Source organism: Pelophylax lessonae, assembly GCF_965119305.1.
Source record: "Pelophylax lessonae genome assembly, chromosome: 1".
NCBI lineage: Eukaryota > Metazoa > Chordata > Amphibia > Anura > Ranidae > Pelophylax > Pelophylax lessonae.
The window spans coordinates 158,116,193-158,128,861 of record NC_138768.1 but is presented as its reverse complement, the minus strand read 5'-3'; the positions used below and the strand labels follow the sequence as shown (position 1 = coordinate 158,128,861).

Below are 12,669 nucleotides of genomic sequence, written 5' to 3'. Positions count from 1 at the left end.
GCATGCACCTCCCGACCCTGCACATGTACATTGTGATGAAAGTGCGCCCCACTACATTTCGGCCAGTTTTCCATAACATCCTGGTTGCCCTTTTTTTTAAAATGGCGCTTATCTCGACCTTGCATTGCATCATTTCCTGTTTGGAAATAACGCAATGCTATAAGCCAGCGATGCCCACGAGCTCTTGGGATTGATGACACTCATCTCTCAGAAGCCAATACGCTGCTGGAAATTATGTGTCTTGCCGCGGCGAGGTACACAAGAAGAGGACAACAATGCTATTTAAAATAAGGTAAATCAATAGAAGAAAAAAGATTGCTAATGCGTTTTTAACAGTCAAGAATGAACTGGGTGGCATAAAGTTGTAAAAGCGGTTGGAACTCCACTTTAAGCAGAAAAGCCTCTTCTGTGCCTCTCACTGATTAATGCAGCTTGACTTTGCACACAAGCATGCGCACACACACAGGCATTAGAATATCAAAGTGTCATAAAACAAAACACTACTTCCTCACTCAGCTTATATATATGCTGCAAATTATTATGTAAAACTCATAACAATTGTTAAACTGGGTGCACATCATGGTTTTAGCACAGCTGTAATGTTTCTTAGAACTCATTAGGAGTTCACTATTTACTGATTTATTTCACTTGTTACCTGGAAATTCTCTTTAATTCAAAGTTACAATATGACCCATTTTTTTAATTAGGTACTTGTAATATACCAGCATTGCATTTATGCGTTGAATAGTTTCATCATGTTTCTTATATTATAAATACAGTTTACTGGATACCAAGCCTAAATTCTTATACAAAATTTGTGGTCCAGCAATTTAGGTATTGATCATTTTCTACAGGAAGCATAACCCTGATAACCTTCTGTCTCAACATTCTTTTAAAGCCATAGGTTTTGTTTGGACAAACAACAATGAAAACATGAATTCCCATTCAGACATCAACAATATTGTGTAAATTCATTCTCAAGTTGCCAAGGCTGTCAGTAGAGGTTTCCTGTGTCAATAACACAGTAAAACCTTTTTGATATAAAAAATAGCACTTGCAAAAAAAAAAAAAATAGCTGGAGAAACATTATTTTTTTTTTTGTTTTAGGAGAGACAAATAACTGTTTTAAAGAAGAAGGAAAGGCTAATTAACAAACTGACATTTGATTATTCCTTCCCCTTTTTGGCCCTCCATGCCCTTTATCACAAGTTGCTTTGTAAATCTTTTTTTTGTGTTTTTTTTACATGCGACCATGTGGCCACAAAGCTCTAGGTCCTCTCCCCTTCTATATATTGTGATATGACTCTACAAAATCCTGGTAAGCTGGATACCTCATCAAGTAATATGATGGCTCAGTATTGATAAAAGACCCATAAAGGCATTCTCATAAAGAAGAAAAAAGATGGCGCTTGGATGGAGCAAAGTCTGCCCAAAATGTGTCTCTAGGCGGGTGTGAGAAGGCACAGACCAGGAGTTCTAGCCTGGTCTCTATTGATATCCTTCATTGGGACGCTGTATCCCCTACCCTCTAAATTTGGGTTTCTCACTCTGCCACCAAGTGAGAACCCAACCGTTATTATTTCCTTTCCCGCAGCCCTAGTCTTTCCTATCCCCCTTTGGTGAGGCTGCTGTAGCTTGTGGAAGGAGACTCTCCCCCCCTCAACAATGAATAGTTGGACACCGGTTAGTGATGTTACTGCACTATTTAATGAATCTCTGTTGCCAGCCTTCTGCATTACAAGGAGGACTTAAAACTTTTTGATCATGTGATTGTATATATAAAAAAACTCTCAAAAAAGGTATTTATACAGGAATTTGTGCTAAAGGACATGTAGAGCAATGGGGAAAAAAAGATGAGGGCATGTTTTAATGTCTATTTGTAGTTAGCCTTTTCTGTGGTATTTTTGTGGTATACATTTGTAAATACATGTAAAGCCACATTGCCACATGCCAAGTCCACAATGCTTTGCATCTGGGCAAGGCAAAAATGATCCACTCTATCAAAGTTTGCAGGTAGTACAGCGCACTGAACACAGACCCATTCACGTGAAAGAAGGGGTGACCTGCAAATACCCTGCAACTGTGATTGTGGTGCAGCTGTGTGGACTCTAAGAGGTTAAGTGCCATCGATAATCGCTTTTAGAAGACAATGCTAGCGTAAAAAATCCCTAAGCCTAGCTGAGCTTCTAAAATATGATACAATGGCAATAAGTAGATGGGTGGAAATACCTCCATTTAAGACTACTCTCATTTTGTATTAATAATATTATTACTATATGTATGTCTAGAGGTGAAATGACTTTGGTTGTAGAGGACTCTTTGGTCTTCTCAATTCTCGGGAACTGCAATGCGCTCCGGCCGCTTCCTGCTCCCTCTCCCTCCTCTCTGACTTATTGAGGCAGAGTTGGGGGTGGGTCATGGCCACAGTGCATCGGCGCCACGCCTTTCCCTGCAGGATGTGGCGTCACCATTGGCATCGGCGTTCCGACACGTGGTTGTCCATCAGCGTTCATATGAGGGAGGCTTTGGCGGTTCAAGCCTGCTTGGCAGTTCCCTGGTGTTTGAACAGCAGCATGACGCTGGGAGCCATTCTGTTCAGGTTTCTTCAGAGGTATGCACTTACATCCCTTTGGAACACTCCATTTTTCAACATCTTTGGACACGATTGGCATTCACTTTTAATATGGTCACACTAGATATCACCATGGATTCAGCTATTGATGACTGTATTTGTATTATATTCTTTATTGGTAGTCACTTCTTTGGATTATATTTTTCCTATTTTCCCTATTTTCCCTATTTTGGTGGGTTGCTGTATTTGGTGTATACCTATCTGTCACTTTTGGTTTCATTTTCTTTTTTGTTGGTCACTAGGGATGATCGAACGGTTCAGGTCGACCATCGGTTCGACCCGAACATTGGGTGTTCGAAATTCGGCCGAATTCCGAACTTTTTGCGGTAAAAGTTCGGAATTCGGTCACCAGAACCGCCCAAGATGCAATGGGATAGGAAGTGGGCTTTAAAAGCCCGTGATTGGCTCGGAAACGTCAGTAAAAGCCAATGAGGGGGACAGGAGTCTGCTAGGAATGTGATTGGAGTGACTACGGGGACCAGAGGCCAATCTGGAGTGAATATGCCCCCCAGTATATAACATAGCCCCACCTAACCTCTAGCACTGTAATACAGAGGCTTTGGAAGAGAGTGGAAGCATTTGTGTTTCTCCTGCTGTGTTAAACAACGTTTGCTGCATAGCTGATTGCTTGTAAAGCTCCATATCAGCAGAAGAGCAGTCAGCTTACAGAAAGATTGTCAGTATAGTTAGAAATACAGCGATTGTGCTGTTTGAGTTAGAAAAAAAAAATTTAAAGGGACAGTGTCAGTTAGAAATGATCTGCTGTATGGAGCTGTTCTTTTAGTGTCAGGAAAGGGATATACAGTGTAGTTAGGGTACTATATACCACTATAGTTAGATTCAATAATCTAGTTTTTGTAGGGATACTTTTAAGTGTCAGGGTTCCGTCTAGTGAGCACGTTGCACTGCTGATATATCTACAGCGTGCTTGCTAGTCAGCTATTGTGCAAAATACATTTCAGCGATACACACATCTGCTGTATTTAGCGACAACTTTGGGTCGCATAGCAGTGTGCGCTTTGCAGGTGAATTTCACCGCGCAGAGATGCCAAAGCCTCAGTGACAACTTAATGGCTGTTCTTGTTGTAAGCATTAAGTCCACTGCAAAAGGCTTTGCTACTCTGCGTCACACACATCTGCTTTATTTAGCGACAATTTTGGGTCGCATAGCAGTGTGCGTCTTACAGGTGATTTTCACATCGCACAGTTGATAAAGCCTCAGTGACTACTATACATAAATTAAAAGTCATCATAAAAAAAAAACAGATTATTTTTCTTAGAATTTCAGTAGCGCAGGGATGGTGTTACCGCCCTTTCATAAAGTGCAAATAAATAAAGTGCATAAATTGCATAAATAATCCAAAACATCCAACTAAGCAAGAACAGAGTCCTTCAAAAGTCTTTGTTTATGTAGTGCCAGAGCTGGTGGTGGTGACATTGTACGGTGGTTCCTATAACTGACACCAAGGACCCTGCATTAAAGGCACTGTGTATTGCTCTGGTATAGTGATATAGTGATATAGTATACAAAAATATTATCTCGATTTTTGTGAAAACATTTCTCTGCAGTTCCTGATTAGCTTACTTTGCTTTATTCATTTATTCATGTTCTGTTTTTTTTTATTTACATTACTTCCATGAAAAGAAACAAAAAAATTCCAGGTCTTTCTGTCACCTGTATCTCCGACACAATCTCAATGGCCACTTTCACCGGAATTGTAGACTTGGCCACCGTGACAAACATTGACGTGATACTCTGCCCTAGCCCAATACAGATGTAGTTGATGTTAACAGCTGAGGTCAGACAACGAGACCACCACAAAATTAAATATTTGCAGAAGTTTTTACAAACTCTTCCAGTAGCGGATCGCCTTGCGCAGGTGCTACCATTAACCTGAGAAGGGTTTACTAGTCTGACTCAACTCTTCCCGATTATTTAATCCCAACTCACCAGTGGCACGGTAAGGGGGTTCGTTAACAAAGCATTATACATAACACCTCTACCAAACTAAACACAATTTTTAACATTTTTTTTTGTACTTAAATGCAGAAAGTCATTTTGTTTCCACCCTTTCCTTCTTTTGCATGTCAAATAAAGCTCACTGCCCTGGGACTAGCTCTATCTGCCAACCTTTGGCCAGTGAAGAAGATTCATTGATAATAATACAACCATCAATCAGAAAAAGGAGGGGCAACAAAGGAAATTAAAGCTGTAGCTTCAATTGAGCATTCCCATACAAGGTGCCCCGACTCCCCGCAGCGATAACAGTTGACTTCACTGGTCTTGTTGCAGTTGATGGCTACATGGCCAGTCTCTCCACATTTGTAGCATTTCACCTTGGTGCAATCTTCCTGGATATGACCAAACTCCCCACAAGAATAACATTTCTGCTCATCAGCATGGTCACAGTCACGGGCAAGATGGCTGGCTTTTCCATAGTTGTAGCAGCACTGCTCCCTCTCCTTTCTTGGCTCCTTGCAATCCTTTGCAATATGGCCACCTCTGCCGCAATTATAGCAAGCATCCTCTTGAAGGACACAATCCTTAGCAAGATGGCCAGACTCTCCACAACGATAACAAATGTCTGGAAGAGATGAAGAAATAAATTGAACCCTCTTGAAGAGTTGAAACCACCAGGTCCTCTGCCTCTAACACCTCGACCACGTCTGCCACCTGTAGGGCACTCCCTAGCCCAGTGACCAGAACGACCACACTTGAAGCACTCGTTACTGCTCATGTTTTCAGATTTTGTTCTCCCGAACGCTGTTTATCTACAGTCCCTCTCGGCTGAAGCCATTTCTTTTTATCTTGGGCCTGGGGAACCCCCACGCCGTTTTATTTTTACATTTTTCTATTGCAGGCAATGTTTTTTGCTTTGCTCGAACTGCTCGCCTAACTCTATTGCTTTGCAATCATGTGCAATGCACACACAGCCATCATGGGTTTAAATCTAGTGGTGAGAAAGACACATATTGCCTCCTCACCACCTGTCAAACACACTCAGATGGATTCTCAGGGGAGAAGCAGTGCCTGCTGCACTTGTGAATGAGCCCTAAGTTGAATTCAGAAGTGGCACCCTTAGGGCTCATTCACATGCCAAGTTAGGGGGTGGTAAAACTCTGCAGTTGAATCACAGTTGTACTGCCTCCAATTCCTTCCAAATTCCTTGAGGCAGCAGCCAAAGATGTACACATGCCGCAGCAGGAATTAAGCCCCCTGTTGCTTTTGGTGGATGCTACCACCTGTCAATTGCAACTTATTCAAGTAAATGGGGCCACGCTGCCTTGCCACTGCATGCTTCTGCAGGGTTCAAAGGGTTAAAGCAGGTGGTGAGAAAGCAACACAACACTGCCGGCTTTAACCCCTTGTTTGCTGTACTGCAACAGGTTGCAGGGCACTTGCAGAGTGGCCTCATTCACTTTCTATACCCACCAATCATGACAGGGCATTTAACTACTGCTGCTGCTGCAACATGTGTACACACCTGGCTACTGTGGCTAAAGAGGGTGCGGTTGGGGCCGGCTGATAAAAACAACTATCTTAACTATGTTAACTATGTGGTTTTTCTACCCCCAAACTGCAAATGTAAATGAACCCTTACTTTTATGAGCCCCCTATAAGGCTGCTTTCACACCTATGTGCTGAGGTTTACCTGCAACGTGGGTGCAGTGCGGGTGCAGTGCAGTGCACCTGCAAATTATCTGGGCTAGCTGTGCTTTGCTAAAGACTTCTATTATATTCTGCACCTGCACAATCTACTGGTTGCTGACCCCTGCTCCAAAACATGAGCGACCACCTCACTGAGAATAACCTTATTGATCCCGTGCAGTCTGGATTTTGCTCTCAACACTCTACAAATACTGTTCTTCTAAAACTCAGAAATGATTTACTAACAGCTACAACCAAGGGACAATATACTGTACTCCTAGTTCTGGACCTTTCGGCTGCTTTGATACAGTTGACCACCCCCTCCTCCTCAAACAAAATTTACTACTTTGTTCTACAGGACTATACTCTTCGTTGATTCTCATCCTACCTATCCCACCACACCTTCAGTATCACTTACGGTTCTACTTCCTCCTCTCCAATTCCCTTTTCCTATTTGGGTCCCCCAAGATTCTGTTCCTGGACCTCCCTTATTCTCGATCTACACTTCCTCCCTAGGTCAGTTAATAGCCTCCTATGGCTTTCAATATAATTTCTACACTGATGACAAGCAACTAATTCTCTCTACACCTCAGCTCACAGCATCATTCTCCTCATGCATCACTAACAGATATCAGTCTGGAAGTCACACCACCTTCTCAAACTCAATCTATTCAAAACCCAGCTCATAATATTTCCATCCCCACCTACCCCTTCTCCTGACTTCTCTGTTAAGATCAACCTGTCCCCGCATTCCAGGGTGCTAAGTGGAATCCTGGACTCTGAGCTCTCCTTTCGGCCCCACGTCCAATCCCTGTCCAATGCCTGACGTCTCAACCTCTGCAACACCTCTAAAATATGCCCTTTCCTAACCCATGACAAATTGGTTAATTAATTAGTAATTCAAATTGCTATCCAAAACTTACAAAGCCATGCCCCCATATATATCAATAGCCTAGTCTCAAAATACAAACCAAATTGTTCTCCTCGTTCCTCTCAAGTCCTTTTAGGACCTCCTGCTCTATAGCTCCCTTGTCACCTCCTTCCAGGCTCACCTCCAGGACTTCTCCTGTGGCTCTCTCATCCTATAGAGGTCCCAACCCCAATCTGTCCAATTATCTCCTACTTTTTCTACTTTTAGGCGATTCCTAAAAAATGTAGGAGGTTTTCTACCATTATTCACGCATTAGTAAAGGAGATATATTCACACATATTGGGGCCCTCTGTTTCCTACTGTGTTCAATTCTTTTGTAACTGTACTGTCTGCCCTCATGTTGTAAAACGCTGTGAAAACTGTTGGCGCTATATAAACCCTGTGAAATAATAATAATATTGAGGTGAAGCTCTGATGACTTCTATCATCCAATCACATGCAAGCACATGATTGGGTATTCTTTGCAAGATGAACATTCACTAAGCTACAGGGAAAATTACCTTGCAAAGTGCAACTTCACTTACAAAGTAAACAACCTATTTGCCTTTAGTAATTCAAGACTCTGAAGTGTTATCCTGTTTCTGTCTTCCTGACACATGAGCATTTCCATCCCAGGACAGTAAGTCTGTTAGTGGCAGGTTCACTGGATGAAAATAAAAAAGCTTTGAAAAAAAAAAAATTAACGCAGTCACATCTAAGTACTGGAAATCTGCAATTAATTGAGTTTTTGGGAGATAATATTCACTTTAGGGTTTCTAGTTACTGTAACATATTTTGTATATAATCATTGTATTTAATTTTATTCTGAAATAAAGGAAAGCAAAACTTTAAATTTGGGTTCTGATTTGGCTGGTACTGTAAATTCTATTTTGACTGTTACCAAAAAACTTGTTTTTCACAAAAATAATAAGTGGGGTTTTTAACAAGTAGCTTTGCAGACTTGTGTCTACAGACCAAAAAAAGCTATAAGCTTTAAAAGGCACTGAAACCCTTTTACCTACTGTAATTAGAGCTAGCTGTAAAACAGAAGGCACAGTAAGGTTATGGCGCATAAAAACAACAGTAAATTAATTCTATTTACTTAAGACAAAAACAATCAAAAGGGCATTTGTGTTTATTACGTCTGCATTTTAGATCCTTGTGTTTTCTTTACAAGTTGTTTAATGAAGCTGAGGCGAACTTAAAGCAGCTATATGTCTTTGGAATGGATGGAGAATAAAAAGTGACATATAACGATCTCCTGCTGGCAGACTTTGCTAGAATGAAAATAAAGTGCATCTTCTTCAAAACTTTAAAATACAAAATCAACATTAAAGAGGATCAGTTTTGTCTTCTATGACATACATAACACATCTACAGTATATACAGTATATCCAAATGTCTATCTATATTTTTATGGGTATTCTTTTCCATACTATTAAAGCAGTGTTGCAACACTGTAATAAATATATTGCCATCTTTGCCAGCCTGAAAGTAGCCCCATTTAGTATGACTTTCCACTTAGTAAACATACTTATAATTTTTAGTGGCTGGCTTTGACTGAGAATAAAAGCTCAACAGAAATGTAATTTTTGCGTTTACGGTGTACATTTAGGTGTACATGACAACACTGTTATATACATGTTTTCTTTTAATTTTGTTTTTGCTTATAACAGCTCCAATGGCAGTAGAAAAACCACAGTTGCAACATCTGGCTGCATAGAAGGACCACTGCTCTCTGTGTGGAAGCAACAGTCTCTCTGCTGCAGTCCAATACTTCCCCTGCTGAGTCATAAGCACGTCTCAAGAATCAGCAGGGAATGTGAGATTCGCTGATTGCAGAGCATTATGTCTTACTCAGGAGGGGGTGTTGGATCACAGCAGAGAAACTGAACAGTGAAAGTGAACAGTTGCTTTTCCTTTGGCAAACCAACCCCAACAAATCATTTGCAGCAGTGATAAATCCCTCAAATGGATTAGTCTGGGGTTTAAATTACACAAACAGAGCCTCAAAGCAACCCTCATATGGTGTGCTCTCTTCAGCTGACCAATAGTGTTCTGGCCTCCCTTTGTTATGAATTAAATGTTTATTTCCAAAAAAAAGATTTCATAAACAAAGTATAGTAAGCACATATATATGTAAAACACTGGTTCAGAAAACAAAAAACAAAACAGAAAACAAATTAAAACCGATCCCAAACCTTAATTCTTGTGTGGGGTTTCCCTTGACATCCATACCAGTTACTCATCAAGGATAAGCTGAAGGGGAAGGAAGGGAAAGATGAAGAGAATCACTGGTCATTTGTTTACAAACAGATGTAAAGCAATTGAAGCTGTTCATTTGCTGGCATTTTTAATGTTGCCCTTAAATTATTATTAAAAGCGCTACACCAAACTGAATTTTTAACCTTTTTTTATTTGGTAAATGTGCTTCAGGGAACCACCCAACCCTGTATGCCATGATGTCATTAGAGTGCAATCTGCTGCTTTACTATTGGATTTCTATGAGACTGGATGGGCTATTTTGGTCAGTAATTGGCCTGCTCTATGGTGGAGGTAGTAGGTGGGACCTGTGGAGTGGGCAGTTCTGTACATGATCACCCATACCATTTGTTTGACAGTCCCATAGACAGGGGACTTTGGCTCAGGCCTATTTTCTAGAACTGAAAATTAGGGTAGGTTTAAAATGCTTTTGCTTGTTCTCCTCTCACCCGATCCACTGACAATAAAGGGTTCAAAATTAAAATCTATATGTTTGGGGAAAAATACCTACTCTCGCGCAGGTCTATGCTGAACTTTGCATTCATGTTTTTTTGGAAGGACCTGGAAGATCTTGTTTTCAACATCATCCTAGAGTGCTGTCAAGGTCTTACCTTGCCCTCCTGTTGGCAGACATCTTGTACATGTGCCGACTGCTGCCTCTTATAGACTCTGATTGCATCATCATTCGTCTGCTTCCTGGGCATTTCACAGTGATGATGCTGCACACCTGACTATATCTTTTACCTGATGGGCTGCAGATCTTGCCCTTGTGTTTGTGCTCCAAGGTGCATCTCTACTAGCAGTCTTCTGTTCTCCATGTTCCTCCGTGTATGACCTGGCTTGGCTGATGACTCTCCTGGGTCTCGACCCTACATCGGCAGACGACCCGGGAAATGGCAGACTAGCTGCTTCTGGACTTGACCCCGACTTGGATAACTTCCCAGCTTCTAGACTTGACCCCGGCTTGTTCCTGCTCCCACTTCCTCACTCTTGCTGTGCATTTATTGTTGTTTGCTCAAATAAACTGCTTTATTTTACCTGCATCCCTGTGTGGTCTAGTTTCCTGGCACCCTGACAGTACATAAGGGCCATGAATACTGACGATGCATGCTGCTTACCAGGCTTGATCAACAAGATCACCTTTTGGGCCAGTTCACTCAGACATTGCAGATGTTGCTTGCACGCACAGCGCACCTCGCTCCTGGTGCTGCTGGGCCAGGGTTTCTCCTGTTGTTGCACCTGCTGCTGTTCCTGTTGCCACCCCTGCTCCTGCTGTTGCAGCTGGAGTCGCTGTTACTAGAGGGATGACTGGTTCAACCCCCTTCCCGCAGAGCTCTGGGGGGTGAACCGAGTCAGTGTCGTGGTTTCCTAAACCAAGTGGGTATTTATTATGAGATGGTTCCTCAGGCGTTTCCTTCTGACAGGTCCAAGATAGGCTTAATAATCTCATTGCTGTCGGACAAGGCCTTGGCCTAGGCGAATCCCTTATGGGAGAACAATAATCCTGTGATACTCGATTACCTGAGTTTCATTGCCTCCTTTCCTAGGGTATTTGATGTGCCTGCTTGCTCTGCTGCTAAGCTGCTCCTGTCCAATCAACAGGGTACACAAACCATTTCCGAGTATACCATCGAATTTCGTACCCTGGCAGGAGAGGTGGGCTGGAATAAAGAGGCTCTTGTGGCTGTCTTCTATCATAGTCTCTCCAATGCATTGAAGGATGAGATTGCGGCCAAGGATCTCCCTGATGAGCTGGAGACTCTCATTTCCTTCCTGATTTTGATCTATACAAGGCTCAGGGAGAGACCATCATTTAAGGAGCACCTGTGGAGGTGTCCTACCAGATTGGCTCCTACGTTTTCTTTTCCATGCATTCCTCCCTCACCTCCCAAGCCTCCTGGGGATGGTGCGTCTGGCTGTGAACCCATGTAGCTGGGGTTCACTTGCCTTCCGAGGCTGAGTGAGCCTTTAGGAGGAGGGGGGGCCGGTGCCTGTATTGCGGTCTTGGTGGGCATTTCTGAAATCTTGTCCGACCTGTCCGGGAAACACTTGCACCTAAGGTCCTGTCAGGGGCAGATCTTAGGTGGAATTTCCTCGTCCCTAGTTTCCCGTAAAGATAAACTGCTAATCACAGTTTTCCTCTCCTGGGCAGCGGGTTCGTGGTTACTCAGGCGTTGGTAGACTCCGGTGCTGGCGGTTATTTTATTGACAGTACCTTTGCTACTGCAAATTCCATACCCTTGCAGCCTCTTGTTTCTCCACTAGTTATCAAGGGGACTGATGGCAGAACCCTGCAACCGGCACAGGTTACCCACGAGACTGTTCTGGTTTATATGGTAATTAGGGGCTATTCACAGGGAGTTGACCTGTTTCCACGTTATTTTGTCACCAAACTACTCTGTTGTTTTGGGGTACCTTGGCTTCAGAAACCCAATCTGAGGGGTGCATGCGCGGCGCGAAGCTGGACGGAAGCTAAGGTCTCAGCTCCGCCGGAGGGGAGAGAGAGAAGCTACTTCCACAGGGCCAAAATTACTTTTTTTCAGCCTTTCACCTTTCACACCCCCGTAGGAACCCTCCGTACATGCCGTCAGCTAAAAAGAAACAACGGGGCCGCCCGCCACAGCATTCCCTGACAACATACCTGCTCCTCACCAAGGAGGTCACAAAGATGACCAAAGATGGCGCCCAGACAAACTCCACGCCGCCGGAGGAATCACCCTCTCCGCCTCCCTCGTCCACAGCTACCACAGGCGACCGTGAGTACACACAGAGCATTACTAAGGCAGACCTGGATGCAGGATTTGCGGCCATATATGAGAAACTGGCTGATAAATTTCAGACAGAAATCCACAAATCCACAAACACTTTAACACAAGAAATTGCTGCACTAGGAGGGCGCACAGATCTTCTTGAGGCGAAACATGATGAACATTCACTAGCTCACAACGACCTCAGGAAAGATTTTGAGCTCTTGTCAGAAAATTACAACCTGCTCCAATCTCTCTCAGGTAGAAGATTTGGACAATCGTAATCGCAGGAACAACCTGCGTCTTAGGCGATTGCCCGAATCCATAGCTGAGCTCCCCCCTGCAGTTAACAAGCTATTTAAAGATCTGCTCAAGAGGCCTGAATCAGCATTTCTGTGCGACAGGATCCATAGAGCCCTGTGTCCCAAGCCTCCACCAGACAAGCCCCCTAGGGATGTAATTCTGTGTC

At 43.0% G+C, this 12,669-nt stretch overlaps 1 pseudogene across 1 annotated transcript; it reads right to left on the bottom strand.

Annotated features, from left to right (window-relative positions):
• Nucleotides 1-4,775: 4,775 nt before the first annotated feature.
• Nucleotides 4,776-5,417, bottom strand: LOC309544441 (CCHC-type zinc finger nucleic acid binding protein-like; annotated as a pseudogene). Its single transcript has one exon. The product of its transcript is annotated as a CCHC-type zinc finger nucleic acid binding protein-like (transcript).
• Between the last annotated feature and the right edge of the window lie 7,252 nt (nt 5,418-12,669).